Source organism: Callionymus lyra, chromosome 10 (assembly GCF_982586985.1).
Source record: "Callionymus lyra chromosome 10, fCalLyr1.hap1.1, whole genome shotgun sequence".
In the NCBI taxonomy this organism is placed as follows: Eukaryota; Metazoa; Chordata; class Actinopteri; order Syngnathiformes; family Callionymidae; genus Callionymus; species Callionymus lyra.
This window is the reverse complement of record NC_141827.1, coordinates 4648214-4659200: the sequence shown is the minus strand read 5'-3', so window position 1 is coordinate 4659200 and position 10987 is coordinate 4648214.

The window sequence follows — 10987 nt, the reverse complement described above, 5'->3', positions numbered from 1 at the left end:
TCTACACTTTTGATTCGTGAACGTGTATAAATACAACAAGACTGAACAGATCGAGTACAATGAAGTACTGGAGGATCTCAGTGAAGCTTGTCTTGACCGATATGATGTCATATCCTGTTTCGCATGATCACAACATCCTGTTTCGGCCATTTTATTTCAGGTATAATATTTTCATCAAAATCCAAAACTGGGCTTCATCGAAAGAGTCGTCGACCATGTCGAGGCCACGTCGTCTTCGGCGCCGCTGACGCAGAGAGTGTTCGTCGTCATGGCGACGTCTCATCTGACGACCCTTTGAGATCGGAGTCCTCCGAGGGAACCTCCGTCGACGCGTGGAACCGTCGCAGACGCCACGATCGACGCCACGATCGACGCCACGATCGACGCCACGATCGACGCCACGATCGACGCCACGATCGACGCCACGATCGACGCCACGATCGACGCCACGATCGACGCCACGATCGACGCCACGATCGACGCCACGACCGAAGCCATCACCGCGACGACGCAGGATCAGGAGGTTTTGAATCATCGTCGTGAGTTGGTGTTTGTCTGAAGCGTGACATCATCTCCAGCACGTGTTCGTCGCAGCAGGTTCTTGGACGTGATCAGGATCAGAGGGAAACCATCTTGATGTGGTGTTTGAAGTGTTGCGTCACACGAGTGGCCCCTGAGGAGGTGTGGTTTTCTAGTGGTGAAAAAAACAACCTTCAGGCAGTTTTCTCACCCTTTCAAAGTCTTCTCGCTCTCCCTCTCCCTCTCTCTCTCTCGCTCTATCTCTCGCTCTCTCGTCCATGTCGTGTCGGACCGACCCGCTCCGCTGACTCAGCCGATCTGGACCCGTGTGTGACCAGAGACGGCGCTGGAACCTCGAGGACGGAGTCTGCGCTCAGGCCTTCACCTTAAATAGACCTTGACTTGAAATAGATTTCCTTCGCTCCTCCACGCGCCGCCGGGTCGGCCGGGTCGGTCCGGAGCCGGCGAGGACGGGCGTCGGCGGCGCCGAGACGCGTTTCATCAGCGTCGTAAAGAGGTAACGGAGCGACGAGTCGGCGGAAGCCTTCGGCGCTTCCTCCGCCTGCTGCGCTCCCTTCCCCCAACACAAGACTGCAGCGGCTGGTTCCGTCTGACAAAACACTCCGGGAGTGAATCGATGGTGAAGATTCTGATCTGCGGGTCGAACGGATCGCAGACGAGCAGATGTTTCCACTTGAATTCTTCTCTCTTGGAAATCAAACAACCGAACGACTCTCGGGTCTCAGACCTCGGCGTCCATTTCACCAGAAATACTCTGAGTTTGTCTGGAGAGGTTGTCGTGGTTTGAGACGAAGACGTCGATAGGAGAAGATTTGAAGGTCATGACACGTCTAACACAAGAGCCTCTAACGAGGCTATAGCATCATGATGGACAGTCTCGTATAATTAAAATATAATGATCGTATTATTCAATTCTCTAAAAGTCTACATTTAAATGTTATGATGTTTTTGGATTAATAGTCAAACGACTTCGAGAAGCGGATCTTATTGATCGTAACTTGGGATCATCGTTGATTTATAGCATCGTAAACCTTTCGTCTTTGACAATGAAGTACATGAGTCGTGAATAAAATACTCAGTTTTAATGATCATCTTCTCTAAACATTCAGTTTTTATATTTTATTTGTTATCTGTTCCTCATTGTCCTTTTAAAAAAAAGTAAAGTAAACTAAAACCACTACACAGTGTTGCTGTGGTTAGCACGGTTGCTAGCACGGAAAGCACCTTTCTGTATAGAGTTAGTATGTTCTACTTGTTTTGCGAGGGTTTACTCCGGACACTCCGGTTTCCTCCCACAGTCTAAAAACATACAGAGGTTGATTGAGAACGTTGGGAAATTGTCCGTAGGTATGAGTGTGTGTGTGAATGGTTGTGTGTCTTTGTGTGTCCTGAGACAGACTGGCGTCCTGTCCAGGGTGTCCCCTGCCTCTCACCCTATGATACTGGGATAATCGCTCCCCGCAACCCCGGGAAGGAATAAAGCGGCTGTAAATGAATGAATGAATGAATCCTCTAGAAGAAATCTATGATTAAATACTTGTAACTTGAGGAAAGTTAATACATTGTATCGTAAACTAGCCATTTTAAATGATCTGAAACCTATAATCATGGATCAGAGAATGGATCAAAACAATAACAAAAGTAATTAAAGATATAACAAACATGATGTTGAACAGTGTGGAGTACGACCGTGAGACTGAAGGAAGTTTTAAGTTTAATGTCGATGTTACAGGAACACGATCGTATCGTCGACAACAATGTTGCCTTCATGTCGACGGTTTGTGATGATCAGAGGATTCTCAGGAGGACACGACCGTTGTTTAACATCCAGAGACTCTTCTTATGCTCAGGATTTGAACAAATGTTTTATAGCAGTATCAACAACTGAGCTGCTCTCGTAGAAGAACTTACATTTGTCCGATCCTTCAAACTCTTCACTGGCTGCCAGTTTCTTTCAGGATCATTTTAAAATTCTTGATTTTGAAATTCTTTGAATGAACTTCAGGACCAGAGGAGAGAAATCATTCCAGACTGTTGCTCCTAAGCTTTGGAACCATCTCTGTGTTTGATGATCTACTGACTCCTTCAAGAAACATCTGTGTTTGATGATCTACTGACTCCTTCAAGAAACATCTGTGTTTGATGATCTACTGACTCCTTCAAGAAACATCTGTGTTTGATGATCTACTGACTCTTTCAAGAAACATCTGTGTTTGATGATCTACTGACTCCTTCAAGAAACATCTGTGTTTGATGATCTACTGACTCCTTCAAGAAACATCTGTGTTTGATGATCTACTGACTCCTTCAAGAAACATCTGTGTTTGATGAACTACTGACTCCTTCAAGAAACATCTGTGTTTGATGATCTACTGACTCCTTCAAGAAACATCTGTGTTTGATGATCTACTGACTCCTTCAAGAACCATCTGTGTTTGATGATCTACTGACTCCTTCAAGAAACATCTGTGTTTGATGAACTACTGACTCCTTCAAGAAACATCTGTGTTTGATGATCTACTGACTCCTTCAAGAAACATCTGTGTTTGATGATCTACTGACTCCTTCAAGAAACATCTGTGTTTGATGATCTACTGACTCCTTCAAGAAACATCTGTGTTTGATGATCTACTGACTCCTTCAAGAAACATCTGTGTTTGATGATCTACTGACTCCTTCAAGAAACATCTGTGTTTGATGATCTACTGACTCCTTCAAGAAACATCTGTGTTTGATGATCTACTGACTCCTTCAAGAAACATCTGTGTTTGATGATCTACTGACTCCTTCAAGAAACATGTGTTTGATGATCTACTGACTCCTTCAAGAAACATGTGTTTGATGATCTACTGACTCCTTCAAGAAACATCTGTGTTTGATGATCTACTGACTCCTTCAGGAAACATCTGTGTTTGATGATCTACTGACTCCTTCAAGAAACATCTGTGTTTGATGATCTACTGACTCCTTCAAGAAACATCTGTGTTTGATGATCTACTGACTCCTTCAAGAAACATCTGTGTTTGATGAACTACTGACTCCTTCAAGAAACATCTGTGTTTGATGATCTACTGACTCCTTCAAGAACCATCTGTGTTTGATGATCTACTGACTCCTTCAAGATACATCTGTGTTTGATGAACTACTGACTCCTTCAAGAAACATCTGTGTTTGATGATCTACTGACTCCTTCAAGAAACATCTGTGTTTGATGATCTACTGACTCCTTCAAGAAACATCTGTGTTTGATGATCTACTGACTCCTTCAAGAAACATCTGTGTTTGATGATCTACTGACTCCTTCAAGAAACCTCTGTGTTTGATGATCTACTGACTCCTTCAAGAAACATCTGTGTTTGATGATCTACTGACTCCTTCAAGAAACATGTGTTTGATGATCTACTGACTCCTTCAAGAAACATCTGTGTTTGATGATCTACTGACTCCTTCAAGAAACATCTGTGTTTGATGATCTACTGACTCCTTCAAGAAACGTCTGTGTTTGATGATCTACTGACTCCTTCAAGAAACATCTGTGTTTGATGATCTACTGACTCCTTCAAGAAACATCTCTGTGTTTGATGATCTACTGACTCCTTCAAGAAACATCTGTGTTTGATGATCTACTGACTCCTTCAAGACACATCTGTGTTTGATGATCTACTGACTCCTTCAAGAAACATCTGTGTTTGATGATCTACTGACTCCTTCAAGAAACATCTGTGTTTGATGATCTACTGACTCTTTCAAGAAACATCTGTGTTTGATGATCTACTGACTCCTTCAAGAAACATCTGTGTTTGATGATCTACTGACTCCTTCAAGAAACATCTGTGTTTGATGATCTACTGACTCCTTCAAGAAACATGTGTTTGATGATCTACTGACTCCTTCAAGAAACATGTGTTTGATGATCTACTGACTCCTTCAAGAAACATCTGTGTTTGATGATCTACTGACTCCTTCAGGAAACATCTGTGTTTGATGATCTACTGACTCCTTCAAGAAACATCTGTGTTTGATGATCTACTGACTCCTTCAAGAAACATCTGTGTTTGATGATCTACTGACTCCTTCAAGAAACATCTGTGTTTGATGAACTACTGACTCCTTCAAGAAACATCTGTGTTTGATGATCTACTGACTCCTTCAAGAACCATCTGTGTTTGATGATCTACTGACTCCTTCAAGAAACATCTGTGTTTGATGAACTACTGACTCCTTCAAGAAACATCTGTGTTTGATGATCTACTGACTCCTTCAAGAAACATCTGTGTTTGATGATCTACTGACTCCTTCAAGAAACATCTGTGTTTGATGATCTACTGACTCCTTCAAGAAACATCTGTGTTTGATGATCTACTGACTCCTTCAAGAAACCTCTGTGTTTGATGATCTACTGACTCCTTCAAGAAACATCTGTGTTTGATGATCTACTGACTCCTTCAAGAAACATGTGTTTGATGATCTACTGACTCCTTCAAGAAACATCTGTGTTTGATGATCTACTGACTCCTTCAAGAAACATCTGTGTTTGATGATCTACTGACTCCTTCAAGAAACGTCTGTGTTTGATGATCTACTGACTCCTTCAAGAAACATCTGTGTTTGATGATCTACTGACTCCTTCAAGAAACATCTCTGTGTTTGATGATCTACTGACTCCTTCAAGAAACATCTGTGTTTGATGATCTACTGACTCCTTCAAGAAACATCTGTGTTTGATGATCTACTGACTCCTTCAAGAAACATCTGTGTTTGATGATCTACTGACTCCTTCAAGAAACATCTCAAGACACTTTTATTTGAGCTTTTCCCTGATTCTCTGAGACTCCTGTGTTTGTCTCAGTTTTATCTTGATCTTTTAAGTATATATTTTATTGAGTATTGTTTTCATTGTTTAAGCGCCTTGTGACCCTGGTCTAGAAAGATCTTTACAAATATTACTTAGTCAGGTTTAGATGTTGACTTGGTACAAAAACCCAAAACCATATAGTATCAATATCACAAAGGTTTTACAAAATGTATTAACAAAAACCTCATGATCAATTATTGTGCAGTCAAACATGAACGTCAGGTTGAAGATCCTGGTTAGTGGACGCGGGTTAAACTCACCAGGATAACTTCTCACTAACACTAGCTCACGACAACGAGCTGTCACTCCAAGGATGGAGAGAGAGTCACTGTAACCTGTGACACACACATGATTGACATCCATAGGTACTGCAGCTGCATCAGTAGATTCAAGGTGTTTTGCATTTAAAGGTGAACCTACGATGCATTAACTAGTGTTTTTGCATCTGCATGTTCAAGTGTTACATCAGTTATTTTGCATTTTAAAGGAGAGAATCTAAATGGACCATCACGACCTCGGGCACCGACGCCAGCGAGAAGACTTTTGATGCGTCGATAAAGATAAACAATTAAAACGTGTGGACACTTTGTTTTTTTTACAGCGTGGAGGTCGACTTGACAAGACTAACGATGCCTCGTCTATCAAGTGTGTTGGTTGCGACACACGAGGACGACTGCTTCCTTCCATCCATCCATCCATCCATCCATCCATCCATCCATCCATCCATCCATCCATCCATCCATCCATCCATCCATCCATCCATCCATCCATCCATCCATCCATCCATCCATCCATCCATCCATCCATCCATCCATCCATCCATCCATCCATCCATCCATCCATCCATCCATCCATCCATCCATCCATCCATCCATCCATCCATCCATCCATCCATCCATCCATCCATCCATCCATCCATCCATCCATCCATCCATCCATCCATCCATCCATCCATCCATCCATCCATCCATCCATCCATCCATCCATCCATCCATCCATCCATCCATCCATCCATCCATCCATCCATCCATCCATCCATCCATCCATCCATCCATCCATCCATCCATCCATCCATCCATCCATCCATCCATCCATCCATCCATCCATCCATCCATCCATCCATCCATCCATCCATCCATCCATCCATCCATCCATCCATCCATCCATCCATCCATCCATCCATCCATCCATCCATCCATCCATCCATCCATCCATCCATCCATCCATCCATCCATCCATCCATCCATCCATCCATCCATCCATCCATCCATCCATCCATCCATCCATCCATCCATCCATCCATCCATCCATCCATCCATCCATCCATCCATCCATCCATCCATCGATCGTTGATAAACCAGGCAGTGTTGGCAGTGAATAAGCATTGAATAAAGTTGAACTAAAGTGTGTATGTGTGTGACTCTATTGTATCATCAGTGTGTGTGCGTTGTTGTGATGTGTGACTCTATTGTATCATCAGTGTGTGTGTGATGTTGTGATGTGTGACTCTATTGTATCATCAGTGTGTGTATGTTGTTGTGATGTGTGACTCTATTGTATCATCAGTGTGTGTGTGATGTTGTGATGTGTGACTCTATTGTATCATCAGTGTGTGTGTTGTTGTGATGTGTGACTCTATTGTATCATCAGTGTGTGTGTGTTGTTGTGATGTGTGACTCTATTGTATCATCAGTGTGTGTGCGTTGTTGTGATGTGTGACTCTATTGTATCATCAGTGTGTGTGCGTTGTTGTGATGTGTGACTCTATTGTATCATCATTGTGTGTGTGTTGTTGTGATGTGTGACTCTATTGTATCATCAGTGTGTGTGTGTGTTGTTGTGATGTGTGACTCTATTGTATCATCAGTGTGTGTGCATTGTTGTGATGTGTGACTCTATTGTATCATCAATGTGTGTATGTTGTTGTGATGTGTGACTCTATTGTATCATCAGTGTTTGTGTGTTGTTGTGATGTGTGACTCTATTGTATCATCAGTGTGTGTGTGTTGTTGTGATGTGTGACTCTATTGTATCATCAGTGTGTGTGCGTTGTTGTGATGTGTGACTCTATTGTATCATCAGTGTGTGTGTGTGTTGTTGTGATGTGTGACTCTATTGTATCATCAGTGTGTGTGGGTTGTTGTGATGTGTGACTCTATTGTATCATCAGTGTGTGTGTGTTGTTGTGATGTGTGACTCTTTTGTATCATCAGTGTGTGTGTTGTTGTGATGTGTGACTCTATTGTATCATCAGTGTGTGTGTGTTGTTGTGATGTGTGACTCTATTGTATCATCAGTGTGTGTGTGTGTTGTTGTGATGTGTGACTCTATTGTATCATCAGTGTGTGTGTTTGTTGTTGTGATGTGTGACTCTATTGTATCATCAGTGTGTGTGTGTGTTGTTGTCATGTGTGACTCTATTGTATCATCAGTGTGTGTGTTTGTTGTTGTGATGTGTGACTCTATTGTATCATCAGTGTGTGTGTGTTGTTGTGATGTGTGACTCTATTGTATCATCAGTGTGTGTGGGTTGTTGTGATGTGTGACTCTATTGTATCATCAGTGTGTGTGTGTTGTTGTGATGTGTGACTCTTTTGTATCATCAGTGTGTGTGTGTTGTTCTGATGTGTGTCTCTATTGTATCATCAGTGTGTGTGTGTGTTGTTCTGATGTGTGACTCTATTGTATCATCAGTGTGTGTGTGTTGTTGTGATGTGTGACTCTATTGTATCATCAGTGTGTGTGCCTTGTTGTGATGTGTGACTCTATTGTATCATCAGTGTGTGTGTGTGTTGTTGTGATGTGCGACTCTATTGTATCATCAGTGTGTGTTGTTGTGATGTGTGACTCTATTGTATCATCAGTGTGTGTGTGTTGTTCTGATGTGTGACTCTATTGTATCATCAGTGTGTGTGTGTGTTGTTCTGATGTGTGACTCTATTGTATCATCAGTGTGTGTGTGTGTTGTTGTGATGTGTGACTCTATTGTATCATCAGTGTGTGTGTGTGTTGTTGTGATGTGTGACTCTATTGTATCATCAGTGTGTGTGTTTGTTGTTGTGATGTGTGACTCTATTGTATCATCAGTGTGTGTGTGTGTTGTTGTCATGTGTGACTCTATTGTATCATCAGTGTGTGTTTGTTGTTGTGATGTGTGACTCTATTGTATCATCAGTGTGTGTGTGTTGTTGTGATGTGTGACTCTATTGTATCATCAGTGTGTGTGGGTTGTTGTGATGTGTGACTCTATTGTATCATCAGTGTGTGTGTGTTGTTGTGATGTGTGACTCTTTTGTATCATCAGTGTGTGTGTGTTGTTCTGATGTGTGTCTCTATTGTATCATCAGTGTGTGTGTGTGTTGTTGTGATGTGTGACTCTATTGTATCATCAGTGTGTGTGTTTGTTGTTGTGATGTGTGACTCTATTGTATCATCAGTGTGTGTGTGTGTTGTTCTGATGTGTGACTCTATTGTATCATCAGTGTGTGTGTGTTGTTGTGATGTGTGACTCTATTGTATCATCAGTGTGTGTGCCTTGTTGTGATGTGTGACTCTATTGTATCATCAGTGTGTGTGTGTTGTTCTGATGTGTGACTCTATTGTATCATCAGTGTGTGTGTGTGTTGTTGTGATGTGTGACTCTATTGTATCATCAGTGTGTGTGTGTTGTTGTGATGTGTGACTCTATTGTATCATCAGTGTGTGTGTTTGTTGTTGTGATGTGTGACTCTATTGTATCATCTGTGTGTGTGTGTGTTGTTGTGATGTGTGACTCTATTGTATCATCAGTGTGTGTGTTGTTGTGATGTGTGACTCTATTGTATCATCAGTGTGTGTGTGTTGTTCTGATGTGTGACTCTATTGTATCATCAGTGTGTGTTTGTTGTTGTGATGTGTGACTCTATTGTATCATCAGTGTGTGTGTTTGTTGCTGTGATGTGTGACTCTATTGTATCATCTGTGTGTGTGTTGTTGTGATGTGTAACTCTATTGTATCATCAGTGTGTGTGTGTTGTTGTGATGTGTGACTCTATTGTATCATCAGTGTGTGTGTGTGTTGTTGTGATGTGTGACTCTATTGTATCATCAGTGTGTGTGTGTTGTTGTGATGTGTGACTCTATTGTATCATCAGTGTGTGTGTGTTGTTGTGATGTGTGACTCTATTGTATCATCAGTGTGTGTGTGTTGTTGTGATGTGTGACTCTATTGTATCATCAGTGTGTGTGTGTTGTTGTGATGTGTGACTCTATTGTATCATCAGTGTGTGTGTGTGTGTTGTTGTGATGTGTGACTCTATTGTATAATCAGTGTGTGTGTTGTTGTGATGTGTGACTCTATTGTATCATGAGTGTGTGTGTTGTTGTGATGTGTGACTCTATTGTATCATAAATGTGTGTGTGTTGTTGTGATGTGTGACTCTATTGTATCATTAGTGTGTGTGTTGTTGTGATGTGTTACTCTATTGTATCATCAGTGTGTGTGTTGTTGTGATGTGTGACTCTATTGTATCATCAATGTGTGTGTGTTGTTGTGATGTGTGACTATATTGTATCATCAGTGTGTGTGTGTTGTTGTGATGTGTGACTCTATTGTATCATCAGTGTGTGTGTTGTTGTGATGTGTGACTATATTGTATCATCAGTGTGTGTGTGTTGTTCTGATGTGTGACTCTATTGTATCATCAGTGTGTGTGTGTGTTGTTCTGATGTGTGACTCTATTGTATCATCAGTGTGTGTGTGTTGTTGTGATGTGTGACTCTATTGTATCATCAGTATGTGTGTGTTGTTGTGATGTGTGACTCTATTGTATCCTCAGTGTGTGTGTGTTGTTGTGATGTGTGACTCTATTGTATCATCAGTGTGTGTGTGTTGTTGTGATGTGTGACTATATTGTATCATCAGTGTGTGTGTGTTGTTGTGATGTGTGACTCTATTGTATCATCAGTGTGTGTGTTGTTGTGATGTGTGACTATATTGTATCATCAGTGTGTGTGTGTTGTTCTGATGTGTGACTCTATTGTATCATCAGTGTGTGTGTGTTGTTCTGATGTGTGACTCTATTGTATCATCAGTGTGTGTGTGTTGTTGTGATGTGTGACTCTATTGTATCATCAGTATGTGTGTGTTGTTGTGGTGATGTGTGACTCTATTGTATCATCAATGTGTGTGTGTTGTTGTGATGTGTGACTATATTGTATCATCAGTGTTAGTGTTGTTGTGATGTGTGACTATATTGTATCATCAGTGTGTGTGTTGTTGTGATGTGTGACTCTATTGTATCATCAGTGTGTGTGTTGTTGTGATGTGTGACTCTATTGTATCATCAATGTGTGTGTGTTGTTGTGATGTGTGACTATATTGTATCATCAGTGTGTGTGTGTTGTTGTGATGTGTGACTCTATTGTATCATCAGTGTGTGTGTTGTTGTGATGTGTGACTCTATTGTATCATCAGTGTGTGTGTTGTTGTGATGTGTGACTCTATTGTATCATCGATGTGTGTGTGTTGTTGTGATGTGTGACTCTATTGTATCATTAGTGTGTGTGTTGTTGTGATGTGTTACTCTATTGTATCATCAGTGTGTGTGTTGT